The sequence below is a fragment of the Anolis sagrei genome, chromosome 3 (assembly GCF_037176765.1).
Source record: "Anolis sagrei isolate rAnoSag1 chromosome 3, rAnoSag1.mat, whole genome shotgun sequence".
Classification (NCBI taxonomy): domain Eukaryota; kingdom Metazoa; phylum Chordata; class Lepidosauria; order Squamata; family Dactyloidae; genus Anolis; species Anolis sagrei.
Window position 1 is genome coordinate 36,614,671 of NC_090023.1, and position 17,449 is coordinate 36,632,119.

Sequence of the window (17,449 nt, forward strand, 5' to 3'; positions counted from 1 at the left end):
AACATGTATCTGAACTGTTTGGAAACCCTGATGAAGAGATTTCTGGATTGATGAGAAATGTGGCAATTTGGGACTTGTTCTGTGTAAAACTACCATGTGTGAATTTTGTGCGGAGTCCATCCCAAGCTGTGAATAGTTTTCAAAGACTTTCTCACTAGAGAAAAAATTGCCCTAATTACTTCCTACTTTACTTCAGAGTGAAATTACAGTCGGCCCTCCACATTGTAGGTTTGACTTTTGTGGACATGATTATTCATGAATTTGATTAAAATGCTCTCTCTGGGAATTACTAGGTGTTCCATTATGATTCCATGATCGACTTCCTGTACCAGGGGGAATTGTGACAGGGACCCTGTTTTTGCATGTTGCAACTGAGATTGCTCATGAGAGAGGAGATAATGTCAGTTAGTTGCTTCCTAAGTGACAGGGGAACAGACCCCTATTGTTGCGCAGTCTGTAGGGATTGGGGGGACTGGGTCAAGATTCAGTGAATTCCACCATAACTGCAATGCGTATGGATTCCTAATAATAATAATAATGATCATCATCCTCATTATTATTAGAAATCCATAACATAAACTTGTGCCACAAATTCCACCTGCCTATGACAAAGAACTGTTGGGATCACAGCCTGAAAAAGTTACAGAAAATAAAAATGTCAAACTGCTCTGGGACTTCCAAATTCAGACTGGCAGAGTTTTGGAGTACGACCAAAATCATGAGGTACTTCTGACCTCATGATCATGGGAAAAAAAATCAAGTATGGATTGTCGATGTTGCAATTCCCGGAGACAGCAGGATTGACGAGAAGTCACTCAAAAAGCTGACATGATATGAGGGTTTAAAGATAGATCTGCAAAGACTCTGGCACAAGCCAGTAAAGGTGGTCCCACTGGTAATCGGCACACTGGGTGCAGTGCCTAAAGTCCTTGGCCTGCACTTAAAAACAATTGGTGCTGACAAAATTACCATATGTCAGCTGCAAAAGGCCACCCCACTTGGATCTGAACACATTATTTGCTGATACATCACACAGTCCTAGTCACTTTGGAAGTGTCCGACATGTGATCAAATTCAAAAGCCAGCATAGTGATCTTGTTTGCTGTGTACTAATCTTGTTATGTATCTAATATTACTACTACTACTACTACTAATAATAATAATATCATCCTTCTTGAAACTTGATTTTATGGGTCCAAAAGACCCAGAGACCCAGAAATTAATACCTTTTATTTATTTGGTTTTTTTTAAAAAAAAAAAATCTGAACTTTCTCCCAATTTAGAACTGAAGGTAAGCATGTTATCAGTAGAAAAACATCACCTTAAAACAATTAAGCAAACCAGCCTATTAAAATCAGCCATGAGGAGAGGCAGGTAAGAAATAAAAGTATTATTATTATTGTTATTGTTATTATTATTATTCACTACCTTATTTTGGGGTGGGGGTATTCTGAGAGCTATGTGAACAAATAGAATTGCTTACTTGTATCAAGTGGTACTCTAAGACTGACAGTAACACATGTAATATCTCAGTAATTGTTTATCCCAAAGCAAAAGCCCATAAAGGGAGATTACTTATTTACGTAAAATATTTTATTACTGCCTTTTGAGGTACAGTCTTCTCAAGGAACTTTTATAAGATAAAATTCCAAAGCAATGAGTATAAAATATAATTAACAGAAGCAGCAGCACAAAGTATGTAAAATAACAGTGACAGTAAAAATTCCAATTGATAAAACGAAAGATTTGCATCTGTTCATTAAAGGCAGACTGGAGCCACCTTTTGAAAATCCCCAGACTGTAAAAACCTACTGTTGCATGAAAACCAATGAATTTCTCTGTTTGAAACTTTACAGGTTACTTACTTAGGCTGCCATGGTGGCTGTGGGTATGGAGGGAGTAGTAGAGCTGCAGATGGATATCTTTTCAGTCCCTTTCTTGTAGTCATTTTCATAGAATCATGAAGTTGGGAGGGACTGCAATGGCCATGTAGTCCAATCTCTTGCCTTGATGGACTTCACAACAAAAGGACTCTCCAAAGGTATCAATCCAACCTTTGTTTATCATTCTGAAATGTACCATACTTATTCTGTAAGGCTATTTATACAATACATATTATTTTCATACAGCTTGCTGGCATAATCCAAAGGCCACAAGCACATCTCTTTTCAAAATCCACCCTTCCAAAAATGTCACTTCTCAAAAATCCACCTATCCCACCCATTCTATTTCTTGTTCTCACCGCATTTTTAAACTGAAACTACATGGACAAAATAATGTTGGGTTACCACTTAGCTGGTGTGGTGAGTCCACATGACCCCCTACATTCAGCCATTAGTCTGCAACAGTGGAGCATGGGATTTACTCTGAGACTTCCTGGAAACTCTGGAGTGATTCCACAGTTTGAGGTGTGGACAGCTGGGTTGGTTTGGCTCCAGCTCTACCTACTGAGGTTTGCTGGTCATATTGCATTTTTTGTGATGTCTGGTGATGTCCTTTATTCAGGGATGCATAAATGAAGGAGTAAAAGAAGTGCGGTCATTGTATCCAGAACATAATAGATGCCATGGGTATTTTGGCAACGAAGCAAGAAAGGCATACAAGAAATACGTTATTCAGTGTGGAAGATTTTTAAAGTCTGGAATTCTATGGTTTGAACCAAATAGAGTATACACACTGAAAAAGGTGATAATGATAATGATGATAGCAAACCAGCTTTCTCTTGTCATAGGTCTCAAGTGGCTCACAAACATGGTTTTAAAAGTTATTGCATAGTGCATTTGTTGGGATTAATGGTAGCATTTAGAGCTTTGTCTGCTGCATGACTTTGAGGAGAATGCAGCCAGTACTGTTATATAACAACAAGAATGTGCCCACAGTGTTTATAAACGTTTGAGTTGGACTCCATCTGGGGCACTATGTCAGTATAACTGTTGATATATCATGTCAGTGATGGTAGGAGAAAGAAAAGGTTGTTGCTGCACTGAAAGTGAGAGGAAGCTGATAAAGTCAACATTTGTGCACCATCAGGAGAAGAAGACAGTCTTTCAAATTTCCTGGCTGCAAACAAATGGAAGCTTAATTCAGACAAGATGGAGGTGCTTATATTTGTCAAAAGTCAGATCAGGGAATATATATTCAGCCTGTGATGGATGGGGTTACATTCCCCCTGAAGGTGCAGTCTTTCAGATTAGACTGCTTCTGGATTCAACTCTGAGCCTGGAAGTCCCAAGTTTCAGTGGTAGCTAGGAGCTCACTGGCATAGTTAAAGCTTATGTGCAAGCTGTTCCTCTTCCTTGAAACATCAGTTCTGACCACAGGAATTAATGTCTTAGGACCTCATCACATGGTGGTGGTGGGAGAGCAAGGAAAAGCAGAGGGAACCATCTTCTTTTGTTCCCTACCACTGAAGTCCAATGCCTTTCCTCCAATGGTCACTTGCCATCACATGCTATTTTCTGCTTCTATCTGTCTCCTGTTTTTGGGAGTCAGGTAGCATGTGACTCCTGAAAATGCAGTCTTCCTTCTCTTTCCCCATGCTGCTGCAACAGAGATCCATGGGCAACAACTGGAAGTGGCCTTGTATCACATCAAGATCTCCAAGGGAGTCCATTTTGGCAGTGCAGAGGTATGGAGAGAAGACTGTATGGGATAAGGTCTTTAGTTACATCCTGGTTAGATTATTGTAATGTGCCTTGTGATGACCTGCCTTTGAAGAGTGTTAAGACACTTCAGCTGGTTCAAAGACCTGCAACAAATTGCTAATTGGAGCTGGCTATAGGGATTACACAAGCCTCTTGTTGCAACAGCTTCAATGGCACAATTCAAAGTACTGGTTATGACCTTTAAAGCTCTACATGACTCAGGTCCAGTTATTTGAAGAACTGTATTTTCCTTTAAGAACCAGCTCAAGCTTTGAAATCCCACTGAACTTTCTAGGTGGGACCTGTGTCATGAAGCATGTTCTTTTCCAAACCAGATGCTCAGCATTAGCCTCCCAATAGTGCTTCATTGACCTTGTTTTCACACAACAATGACCCTGGCAAAAGTGCAGATATGGGTCAATTGGGCTGTTATACTAGCATAGCATAACAGGAGCTGATCTCATGTTCATATAATTATGACATATGGTCAGTGAGGTCAAAAGTGTTGTTTGTGATTCACTTTTCTTACCATTTGGTGGGATTTTCCTGGTGGCACCTTATACCCATTCATGTGGTTGCCTCCAAGAGAAATTCACACACTGCCTCGATTGCTGTGTGATTTCCATATCATGTTTATTCAGAATATGTTGTTTTTGCTTCTTTCAGCCCCGAGGAGTTAACCTGACTTATGAAATTCTAATGTCTTCCATTCATATTCTTTCCTGAAGCAATTCCACCCCCTCCTAGCCTCTGTTGCCTTTGCATGTTTTGCAGCTTCTAGCAACATGGGCTGAAAGAAACAGCGAAAAGGCAATCTTTCCTTCCCAACCCACAGAACAGCTCCCTCTTTTTGTATGGGATCTGTTTCAATGTATCAAACAATGCTTTAGAATAAAAACACACTGATACTGTACGTTCTTATCGCAAGGCCTTTTTAAAATTCCACTCACAAGTGTAGAAGTATACCACTGGGCCAATGTTCTAATGTAGAATGTATTAAGATATGAATTCTTCCAATTAGATCAGTGCCTTATGAAGGGAGCAATCTGTTTTAGAGCATATTTTATCTTTCGGTTATTGCCTTCTATTTTCTATTCTTGTACAAAATTTGCTACCACATGTCATTTTGCTATCACAAAATGAGATAGCAATAGATTTCTTAAAACCTGTGTTTGTCAGGCTTTTGTTATATCACTTCTATTATGCAAGGATCTGGAGACCATAGATGGGATTTTATATCAAACACCTCATTAGGATATTTTAATCTGCAAATCCTGCTAACCCACAGCACCACAGCATTTACTAAATTTATACAGAAAGGATCAACCACAAAATCTTCTCTTCACTCAGCTCTCATTTGAATATTCCAGCCTTAGACTTGTCGGTGAAATCACCTTAACTCATCTCGCATGTTCTCATACCACTCATCATTGCCAGCCAGGTTATAAACTTATATGGCTCCTGGTGCATAGACTCGAACACTTCAAAGCTGGAGTGCTAAGCATTTCCAGTTCCTGTCACAAGGACATAAATGAGAGGTGATGGTATTTCTGACCTTCAGACCTGCTTCTTCCCATAAACACCAAATTACTTCTCTCTAAAGTCAATTAGATGTTATTACTTTACCAAGCACTGGTGTTATTTGGGAGTATGGAGCACACATCTTTTAATAAGTTGAAGTCCAATATCAGTCTTATCTATATTGTAGAATTAATGCAGATTGACCTCACTAACTGCCATGGGTTAATGCTATGAAATCATGGGAGATGTAGTTTTGCAAGGCCTTTGGTCTCATCTGTCAAAGATTGCTGATGCCTTACCAAACTACAACACCAATGAATCCACAGCATTGAGAAATGTATTTTGTCTACAGTGTAGACAAAATAAAAAAGAAAGTCATATTAATTCAACACCCGACATTTCTGTCCCCTAGCAGCCTATACTGCTCCAAATTTGTCCCCAAATCAGACATCAGATTTGATGAGAATGACTATTTTGGACCACGAGAATCCATTTTTACTCTATGAAGGCCTATTGAAACAAGCCTTCCTGACATTGCCAACATCAGAGGAAGCACACAACATCTGAGAACTTGAAGGCCATGTAACTAGGGAAGCCATGTCTGTATGTGTGTGTCAGGTTATATTTCCTATCCTAGGTTTGGTGATTTCTCTTTTTGACTATGGTGGTAAATATAAGATGGATCTTAGGTCCCCACAGGACACTGAAAAGAATCAATTGTGTGTCTGTGCCTTATCTGTGGTTTTGATACAAAAGTCCCAAATGTCAAATGGTATTGGACTTCAAAAGCCAAGCAGAATTTGAAAATGTCATGGCATAGTGGTATATCACCCAATGGAGAGAGGGGGTAAATATAGCCCACTTGGCATGCATCAACCCTTCAGTACCCATAAACTATTTATAAAGAAATTCAAAAATTTGCCTTTAACAATGGTGTTACTATTCGTTTTTTTTAAACAGTTGATATTTTTTACATTTTAGTGTAATTAGCAACATTTAATTATTTTCTCAATTGCAATAAGCGCATCCCCAAAACATTTTAGGGCTTTTTGAATTATTGTTTGGTTGATGATGATTACCCCTCAAATCTTCATTTTGGGAGGTATTTCGGAGGATTGTTTTTGGATAGTTGGATTCCATTTTTGTATTTTTAATGTACTTTTAAATAAAATGTGACCACTTGCCCAGCTGGTGCGAGGCTTTGGGCTTGAGTGCTATCAGTATGCTGATGACACTCAACTCATTCAGAGGATGGAAGGCCGACCAGACTCCATACCCAATAATTTCCATCAATGCCTTGAGGCCGTTACTGGATGGTTGTGTGCCAGCAGGTTGAGGGTGAATCCAGCGAAGACGGAGATCCTTTGGTTGGGTCACCCAGACGGAGGAGTGATCCGGTTGCCTACCCTGGATGTCGTGACATTATGCCCATCATCTTTGGTAAAGAGTTTGGGAGTCCTTTTAGGCCCTCTGCTGACGATGGAGGCTCTGCGAGTAGAGTCACATTTTTCCATCTCCGTCAGGCTAGGCGTCTGGCTCCCTATCTGTCCAGGGATGACCTGGCCACAGTGATCCGGGCTACAATCATCTCAAGGTTGGACTACTGTAACGCCCTCTACACAGGCCTGCCTTTATTGGTGATCCAGAAACTTAAACTAGTGCAAAATGCTGCTGCCCGGCTTCTCACAGGGGTTTATTTATTTATTTATTTACAGTATTTTTATACAGCTTTTCTCACCCCTAGGGGGACTCAAAGCAGTTTACACATAACTGACAAAACTTCAGTGCCAAACACTGGACACTGACACAATGCCAAACCATAACAACCACAATAATAAAACCACAATTAAAGATAAATCATAATTAGACAGTACATAAGTAATCATTAAAACAATAAATAATAGAAACAGTCTTGCCAGTCGTATTGTCATTCTAGTCCATGTCCTTTAAACTCTATAACCATCTACTGTCCGAAGGCCTGATCCCAAAGCCATGATTTTAATTTCTTTCCAAAAACCAGGAGGGGGGGAGCAGATCTTACCTCATTTGGGAGAGTGTTCCATAGGCGAGGGGCCACAGCCGAGAAGGCCCTGTCTCTCATCCCCGCCAGACGCATTTGCGCAATTGACGGGAGCGAGAGCAGGGCCTCCCCGGATGATCTTAGATTACGAGATGGGATGTAGGGATGGATGCGTTGGGACAAGTAAGCTGGGCCAGAACCATATAGAGCTTTATAGGTCAAAACCAGCACTTTGAATTGGGCTCGGAGATGGACTGGCAGCCAGTGGAGCTGGTATATCACTCCAATCTTGCAGCAACTGCACTGGTTGCTGATAGAGCACCAGATTACCTTCAAAGTGCTGATTCTTACTTTTAAGGCCTTATATGGCCTGGGGCTGGAGTACCTGAGGGACTGCCTCACCCCCTACCAACCCCCGAGATCACTCCGTTCAAACGATCAGAATTTCCTTGAAGTTCCCAATTTTAGGACCTTTCACCTGATGCCTACTAGGCGTAGAGCATTCACGGTGGTGGCTCCTTACCTGTGGAATGCCTTGCCAGTGGAAACACGAGCTCTCTGAGACTTACTATCTTTTCATAGAGCTTGTAAAACTTATTTATTTAGGCTGGCATTTAAATCTTGTTGACTGAAAATTTTCTTTGATTTTAAATGTAATGTATCACATATGTATATTGTAAACCGCTCCGAGCCTTCGGGGAGTAGCAGTATATAAAATTGATTAATAAATAAATAAAACAAAATAAATAAAATCTAAATAATAAGTAAAGTATTACTGGTGAGTAATGTGATAAGTTGCACATTACTCACCAGTTTGTATAAACTAAGCAATAAGCTAGCATAATATGTATTTTTTCAAAGAATAAACAAGTTTATCTTAGAATTTTTTTCCAAGCTCTGTGTAGTTCTTGAATATATTTTTATACAATGGCTTTCCTTATGGCAATTCTTATTTGAACATTCTTGAAATAGCTCTTCATATTCCAGTTTTTCTTCTTCTTCACTCCTGAAGACACAAGAAATGTTTAAATGAAAGATGCCACTAACTGTCAACAATGCAAAAGAAAAATCAGGACAGGTGGGCCAGAATAATTATGCCTTCATGTGATCTGCATCTTGTCTTTCTTAACTTCAACCAAAATGAAGTTAAATATATCTGAAGAATGCCGATTCAAGTCCTGATCATCTTGGCTGGATATCAAAGATGGGTTTATCTTTCACGAATTTGTCTAATCCTTCCAGTTACTCTGTTGGCCTCCACAACTTCCCCTGACAATGTAGTCCATTAGGTTAATTGCGTGATCAGCGTGGAAGTGCTTCCTTTCGACTCTCCGTGAAACTGAATCCCTCTTTTCATTTCATTAGGAACTCACAAGCTTTGTGTGCCAAGGAAAAGTAAATAATGATTCCCTATGCACAATCTCATCAGCACCATGTCATTCATGTCCCTGCATTCCTGTCCAAATAATTTATCTACTTCTAAATATTTCATGTATTCCTTGCTGGTTTTTTTTGTAAACTTTCTTCTGAACTTGCTCTTCCATACGACACTAATAATATTTTACACTGTATGGATGGATACACTGGAAATTTGTGTGATTTCAGTAAGATTTTTTCCCAAAGTTTCAAAATGCTGAAAACCCACTGCGAATTTACCCTGCACTGCTGTGGTTTTACTCAGATCTTACTTCTTACATTAGAAGTTGTGTTGGGCATGTACTTGGTATATTTTGTTCAGTTTAGGTGGCTCTGCATGGATACTTTATCATATCATATCTTGACTGCTTGGATGGTTTTAACCACCAACTGTGGGAGTTCTGACAATTTCCTTCTGTTTTTGTTGTAGCAGAAGCTAGTGAGTGAGACATGGGTAGTGTTCATTGCCTGGAAAGGCAACAAAATGAAGCAGGATGCCCTCTCTATCTCCCGTTTCTTCTCCCATCACCCTTGTACCCCAGCTGGCACCTCTCCAAGTGCTGAATAATGGACACTGGCTACCAATGTTCTCAGGCCAGGCAGGCCACCCAAGTCAGAGGCATGCAGGATCCAAGGGCTCTATGGAGCAAACTTCAATAACTGTTGGTGTGCGGGACTCCCACTTACTGGGCAGCAGCAGCTACTGCGAATAACAGATAACTATTTTGTTGATGGGAAAACAGCTAACTGATGTTCCCACCACTTTCTAGGGGCAATTTATGAAGCTGGGAGGAATTGGGATCCTACTTCTGACTGTTGCACTGGAGATTGCTCAAGTTTGGAAACATCAGTATGCTGCATTTCAATCAACAGGAGAATGAAGCCTGTGTATTGTCCAATAAATCATGACAGGGAAGTCAAGGAAGAAGACACTCCTAAGGTAGTTATGTAACTAAATGTAGAACTCTGGGCAGTGTCAATTATTGCTGATGTTTAAGGGCGATATTATTTATATTTTGTAAAAGAAAAATCAGTTTATAAAGTGTACTGACTCCTATCAATTGGGAGCCAGCACTCAAATTCAAGCAATATGTGGATTATAGGGGAAGATCAGGAGGGCCCCAAAATTCCAAATCTTATTCCATTGATCTTAAAGATTAAGAAGGCAAAGTGGGAAATTGAAAGGAGAGGAGTAGTGTTTCACCAGTCAAAAGTAGATTTGGTGTTTAATTCAAGGCTCAAACATGTAATTTTCCCTCTTGGGTTTCTAATTTTGAGTTTAGATTGAACGTTCTTGAAAAATGATATGCACTCAAACATTGACATATGTCTGTAATCTTAGCTGCATCTTAACAAATTATTTGAATGAGGTTTATTTATACCATGAGCAACATTCTCTGGGGATTTCTATAACATGGCTATGCATGATTACACTCTGTATTAATAATGAATGGAAAGAAATGTCACTTGGTTTTAAAAAATAGATGCAGTCACTAGTACTGCAATTATTTCCAGCACAGACAATTATTCCAACTGCTATTTACTTTTCTACTCTCAGTTTTCTGCAGATGGTGGCAAGTACTTCCAGGACATTTGGTTTGGTTTCATCAGTGAATGGATAGGACTTTTGAGACTTGGACAAACTGTGCCTGATTGCAAATCTAGAGTCGTGATAAATTGGGATGTAGGATAATGTAGAAAGAGGAGGCTGGATATCAATACAAAAAGTCATGGATGAAGTGTAATACAGTTGTAAATGTGACCATTGACAGCTCTTGCCTCCCAAAAAAGGACTATTCAGAAGGTACAGAAATGTATGTCAGTCCTTCAAGTTTCTGAGAATTATTTATTTATGATATCCCAAGATTTCTTTTCAGACAAAGCTTCCCTTTACACAGAAGTGTGCATATTTGTAAGGCTTGAGTATACATAATACATTCACAAAATATATAATACATTTTAAGATGCAAATGGTTAAAACTGTGTGCAACTGAACAATGCTCAAAAACTCAGTAAGGAAAAGATCAGCAGAAAATCGTCCATGAGGAAAAGTAAGTAAATAAATTCATCTTTGATTGAAAATGCATGGGGGAAAATGTTCAAATTTCTATTTAGGGATTAAAAACAAGTTATTTTAAAGCAATACAAACAAAGAATGGGAAGAAAAGGGAGATAATTATAGAAATAGAGTTGAATATATTTTTTCACTGAAAAAATGTCTACATGTACCTTCCTGCATAAAACAACCTAAGACATGAATTACAGAACATGGAAGCAGACAAAGGAAGATCTCATTCATGACTGGCCATGTGAGAATGATCAAGAAGTTGTAAATAATTTAAAGGCCCTGGAGTATGGAAGGAAGCTGAAGTGCAGGACACTGAAGGAAAGATTTTGAAACGGATGGTGATGGGAAAGTGTACTTTGGCTGACAGATTTTTGCTAAAGGTAGAAATGCAATGGCACAAATTAGTTTCCTGCCTATCAAGAGACAACATGTAGCCTTCAAACACTCCACTGCTTTGCCAGCAACATTTTCATGCTCTTTCTTCAAAGATAAACATCAATTGTGTGTGATGTCCCCTTTCCTTATGACATAGGGGATGACTTCTCTTCTTTCAGACATCTCTACACCACGCAGACACAATTTGGCAAAAGAAAGTAAACAGAGAACAAAACAAATGACATTTGTCCATCTAGCTCAGTACAGTCTCCATTCAATGCTGTCACTCATGTTCTTATGCAGCTGTATAGCTCTGGAGAAGAATGCAACTATGGAATGATTTGATACATTATAAATACAAACTCTCCTCCTCCTATCTTCTACTGTTTACCTTCCCAAATTTTGTATTTTTCATGAAGAAAACAAATCTCCAGCTGTTTCATGAATTATTGAATCGGTTCAATGGCATGATTGAAGAGAGGGGTGATATTGAAGGTACTCTTTTCAGTATGTATCTGGGAGTTACCCTGGACTGTTCTCTGACCTACAAGAAGCACTGCCTGAATACCAAGAAAATGTGGGTGCTAGAAACAATATCTTACGAAAGCTGACTGGCACAACCTGGGGATCACAACCAGACACAGTGAAGACATCTGCCCTTGCGCTATGCTACTCTGCTGCTGAGTATGCATGCCCAGTGTGGAACACATTTCACCACGCTAAAACAGTGAATGTGGCTCTTAATGAGACATGCCACATTATCACAGGTTGTCTGTGCCCTACACCACTAGAGAAATTGCACTGTCTAGCCGGTATGCACCATCTGACATTTAAATTTTGTCTTTTCTCAAATACATTGGTTCACTCCTCATACGATAAATAACTAAATAAATCTGCTATCAATGACAGTGCAACTGAAGATAAACAGCAGACTTGTCCTATTCCCTAGAAATATTTGGTATGATCATTAGGCTTGTTTGAGCAAAAAAAAAAAAAAAAAAGAAAGAAAGAAAGAAAAGAAAAAAGGTTCAAAACTTGTTTCAGCTGTAGGGGGCGCTGGTGGTTCGATTCTAAAGTCACTTCCTTTAAAAATATTTTTTTTTCAAAACTTTCCGAAACTTCTGAAACAGCTTCGTTAATGGCAGAGATACACATGTGCAGTAGGAAAAGACAGCACTGGCACTGGGGAAATTCCAGGGCTCTTCCACTCAGGCCACTCCTGACTGAGGGGCTCTTCCACTTCAGGGCTGCCTTGGCTGTCAATGCTGAGGAGGAGGAGGAGGCAGCGACGCCCCCTCAGGTGCCACTTGGCTCCCGCTGCCAGGCTTCAGCCAGGCAGCAGGCTTCAGGCTGTTAGGAATAATGGGAGTGGAAATCCAAAACACCTGGAGGGGCCAAAGTTTGCCCAGGCCTGGATTAGATGCAGCCATGCCACAGTTCAATGTTATGGGATCCTGGGGTTTGTAGTATGGCACTCTTTGACAAAGGAGGCTAAAAAACCATGCAAAACTACAGCTCCCAGGATTGGGTAGCATTGAGGCAAAGCTGTTGGAAGTTGTTCCTCGATAAGATCTGCCTGATCCACATGGAGAGAGGGAGGGAGGAGGGGGAATGAAGGAGGAAGGGAGGGAAGGGAGGAAGGAAGGAAGGAAGGAAGGAAGGAAGAGAGAAAGGTGAGGAAGGGAAGGTGCTTCTGACAGGTTCTCCTTCCTTTCCAAAATTTGTTGCTTTAACCAATATCCCAATCAACCTTTAGTGCCACTGATCTATAACAGAAAGAAGCCTCTCCTTTCTCCCTTCCCAATTTTCTCCCACCTTCCCCCTTTCTCTTTTTTTTAAACCCAGCATTGGCTTGATTCTGTTGAGTGGAGGCTGCCTCCTGCCTGGCTAAACTCCCAGTTGCCAAACCTTGAGACTGAGGTGAGCGGGGAGAGGGGGGGGGGGGAGTGAGGAAAACTCAGTTTCAATGCTCCAGCTGGTAATGCAGAAAGGAGCAGGAGGAGCCTGCTGGGTGGGAAATGTAGTTTAGCAATAGGGCCTTTTGCAATCTCTACCATTGGGGGCCTTTCCTTCACAAACTACAACAATGGCTGTGCTTAGGCACGCCCACCTCATCCCTCCTTTGCTTCACCCGGGAGGGGAAGCAAAATTTTACAAAAGTTGCTTAATGCTTGTGAAAATTAGAATAACCTTGGGAGAGTTCTGAACATTATGAAATATTTATGAATAAAAAGGGTAAGTGGTTCAAATCGTAATCACACCTCTTACTTTTCCTTCATGGTTCAAAATTGATTCAAAAGACCAAATTTAATAGGTTTTAACAAATTTAAGGTTTTAACAAAGCGAACCTAACCAACTCTAATGATTATATATGTGAGGCTTTCTATAATATATAAGGCCCACCTTCTTCTTATGACAATCAAGTGTTTTTGACTCTCAGTCCTAACATGTAACTCTCTAAGCAACATTTACCTCCCTAACAGGATTCATTTTCTGCTCCATGGAAGCATGGCTGAACTACATTTTCCACATCATGAAATTTATGGCATAGGCCAGCAGTTCTTAACCTTTTATTTTCCCAGCATCCCTGTTAATTTTCTTGTTGTCACAGACCATAAAGATTTAAGTCAAGAGTTATAACTCTAAAGTGCATCAAATGTATATTTAAAATTGCTCATGAAAAGTCTCCAAATTTGGAGAAAAGGGAGAAATCAGTAAATGCACACACTTCTATTATAATACATTTATTGGAACCATTCCATACATCATCATCATAGGAGCCCCCGGTGGCACAGTTGGTTAAATCCTTGTGCTGGCAGGACTGAAGACTGACAGGTTGCAGGTTCAAATCCAGGGAGAGCGCGGATGAGCTCCCTCTGTCAGTTCCAGCTCCGTACACAGGGACATGAGAGAAGCCTCCCACAAGGATGGTAAAACATAAAAAACATCCAGGCATCTCCTGGGCAACATCCTTGCAGACGGCCAATTCTCTCACACCAGAAGCGACTTGCCATTTCTCAAGTCGCTCCTGATACGAAAAAAGTCATCATAATCATCGCTAGTTTAAAATTATTTTTGTCACAAGCAGTCTAATTTACAGTCAAAGTAAAAAAATTAAAACACTGGGAGATAGGACAATGTCAAACATCGGGAGGGGGGTCCGGGGATGAGAAAGGATTTAATTGCACGAACCATAAATAAAGTGCTACTGAGGTCATTTAGTGCAAAGTTAAAAACATAGCAACAGCATAAAGACAAACTAAAACAACAACATTATAACAAAATATCAAACAACAATCAAGCCAACAACCAATAGACCTGAAATAATAACCAGTTTTTGGCATGAAGGGCAAACTAGTGCAATCATTTGTAAGGGAAGGGCTGATAGAAAAAGTGCAAACAATAATATTGCTGATATTATCATATATTGAAGAAGTGATCCTTATTTTCTCTCCAGTTCTTTATACACAATGTCCAACAAAAATTTCTCTACTAATCTTACAAAATGTACCTTTAATTTTAACTGAAATATAAATCTTAGATCAGTAACTTTTTAGCTTCTTATAAGACCACTACATATGAAAAAAGGTGCTCTCCCCATCTTGCCATCTCACATTGATTGCGACATGTGGGATTCAATACCATCTATACATTGCCTCATACATGTTAAATTTCTAAATTTAATTTATCTTCAAATGCATTGTTTCCATAGCACCATATGAACACTATGCCCAAAGTTTTGGATCTACTCTTTTACTGGCCCAGCTTCTACCTCCAGTTTCAAAAGCCATTTGTACACTTTTAAAAATTACATTGTTAATGCCTTTGCACAGCTCTAAATAAAACTCATTTTCTTTTACCTCTGTGCCTGCATTTCTCTTAATTTCAGTAAATCTGTCTTTAAATTACGCACAAACCAATGAAGATCTTTGCTTTCCTGAAGAATCATCTCTATTGATTGAAGCTTTCAGCTACCTTGGTAAAAATACAAAAGATCATCATAAAACAACCAAAAATTTTGATTTAGCTTTTCATGACTGTAAAAAGGGCAAATTTTAGAAAAGGAATTTTAAAACTTTTTGCCTTATACAAGTTTGTAGCATAACTACATTTGCATTACTATTATGATTGTGGATTGCATGTTTTTAATAATAGATGTAATGTTTTTAAATATTTTAATGTGTATTAATTTTAATCTGAATTTAAATGGTTATTTTAATTGTATTTTGTTTTTAAGGCATTGAATAACTGCCTATGTGTAAAGCCGCTTTGAGTCCCCTTTGGGGCTGAGAAGGGCAGAGTACAAACATGGTAAATAAATAAATATGATGTAGAGTTTTGGTGCATAACTGATAATCACCTCAGAGATTCATTATTCCTCCATATCAAGCTTCAGTTAAATTGAATTTAAAGTAATCTCATCCAGTTGTTTCTGAATGAGATGGATTATTTGGATGCAATTCAGTCAGGCATGGCTCTGATTTGGAAATAGCTTTGGTCACCTTGGTGAACAGACGCCCCTAGAAATGAACAGGAGAATAAGCAGCTGTTGACAACTTTGGTTGTGTTATCTTTCTGGGCAACTGAAATAGCACATGGAGGAATGATCTTATGCCGGGCTAGGCATCTTGTGCTAGATTAGAACATGTGGAAGAAAAAAATTGGGTTTACCAAAAATAATTATTTATTACCCTAATGAACCAAAAACCTAATGCTAGCTCTGAAGGAGTGGACTTCATAGTCTTATTTGTATAGCTTCCATATTATTTCAGTAATCATAAAGGAGTTAGATTCATAAAAATGCAAATACTAATTAATGACCAAAAAGAAATGCAGTCCAGCTGAAATGTGTGTGTGTGTGTGTGTGTGTGTGAGAGAGAGAGTATATGCATTTGAGACCTTTGGTACATGCCACACTAATGCACAATCTGTTATAAGCATTAAACAGTCAGCCTGTAGCCTTTCCCCCACTGGTAAACTGCAACAGAATGAACCAAATTATTTTTATAATAGGGAAATGCAAAAAGATACTGCATTTAAAAGAGAAATGGCAAGAGAAGCTGTGTTAAAAATGTTGCCTACACATCTCAGTGAAAGAAGTTGAGGAAATAACTGAGTAGGAAGATGTTCTTATGCATGAAAACAATGTTGATTTAGTTGGTTTGCAGAGATCTGGTGGGATAAAACCTGTGACAAGAATACCAATTCAGGAAGATATGATCAACAAAGCAGAAGAAACTAGGACAGGAGAAAACGCGATATATTAATACTGGATCAAGAAACTGATCAAAATATTTGGAACCAAATAAATCTGCACTCTCATTCTATGGAATGAGAACACTGAAATGCATTTGGGGCATTTGTAATTCAACACCTGAATATGAAATGGAGGAGACCGTCGTTAATATTGATTCAGGCAGTAAAATATCTTGGGTCAGCTCTAAGCATAGCCATTAGCCAGACAACATTCATGCTACTTCTGACTCATCAGATTTCATCTAGCCATTCAAAGGACTAGTAGATTATGTTCTGACTAGGGATTAAACAGATCAGTTGCTTTCATTCTCTTCCAAATTTATATTTCTCAGTTCACAAGCTGTTGCCATTGGATTTTGAAGATTGTATAAAGTTATTATCAAAGCAATTAAAATTTTCAACCAAATTGTCTAATATTTGAATTCAATAAGTATGGATATTCACACCCAATGAGCCCAGAATTCCCTTAAATTAATTAATTAATGATGTTAAATATTAGAAATTGGGAACTAGTTTACGGCACTCCACACTAACAACCAAAATTGTTGAATTACTTATGTTACCACCACCATTAGCTCTTTCAAAGGGGCTATTGTCCTTTTGAAGCAGAGGTTCAGAAAATGTAACACAGAATCATTTTTTGTGGGTCAGAGCACCTTTCCTTAGAGATTTCCAGTGATGCAATTCAGTAAAACATATAGAATCATAGAGTTGGAGGAGACCTCGTAGGCCATCCATTCCAACCCTCTGCCAAGAAGTAGGAAAATTGCATTCAAAGTACCCTGACAGATATTTTTAACTTCAGCCTTAATTGGGAAATCTAAAAACTTATATGAAATCCCTTGAAATTTTCTAGTGAATGTACAACTTAATGAGTTAAATAGCCAGTTAGTTCTGAGCTTAATTAAGTTAGGTTTCCAAGACCAGCTTTTAACAGTCATACACTCTATACCTTCTGCCTGAATTGATAAATCTGTTTGTTTCTCTCTTCCCCAGCTTTTTTCTTATATTTTTCTCCATGAATGCAGACAGTGGTGGATTCTGGAAAGTTCTTTACAAAAACTTCCTTCATTTTTATCTTTGTTAGATTCTTATTGTTATTAGCCTGGTCTATCCAAACTGACTGGCCTTATCTCTTATCTAACCCAG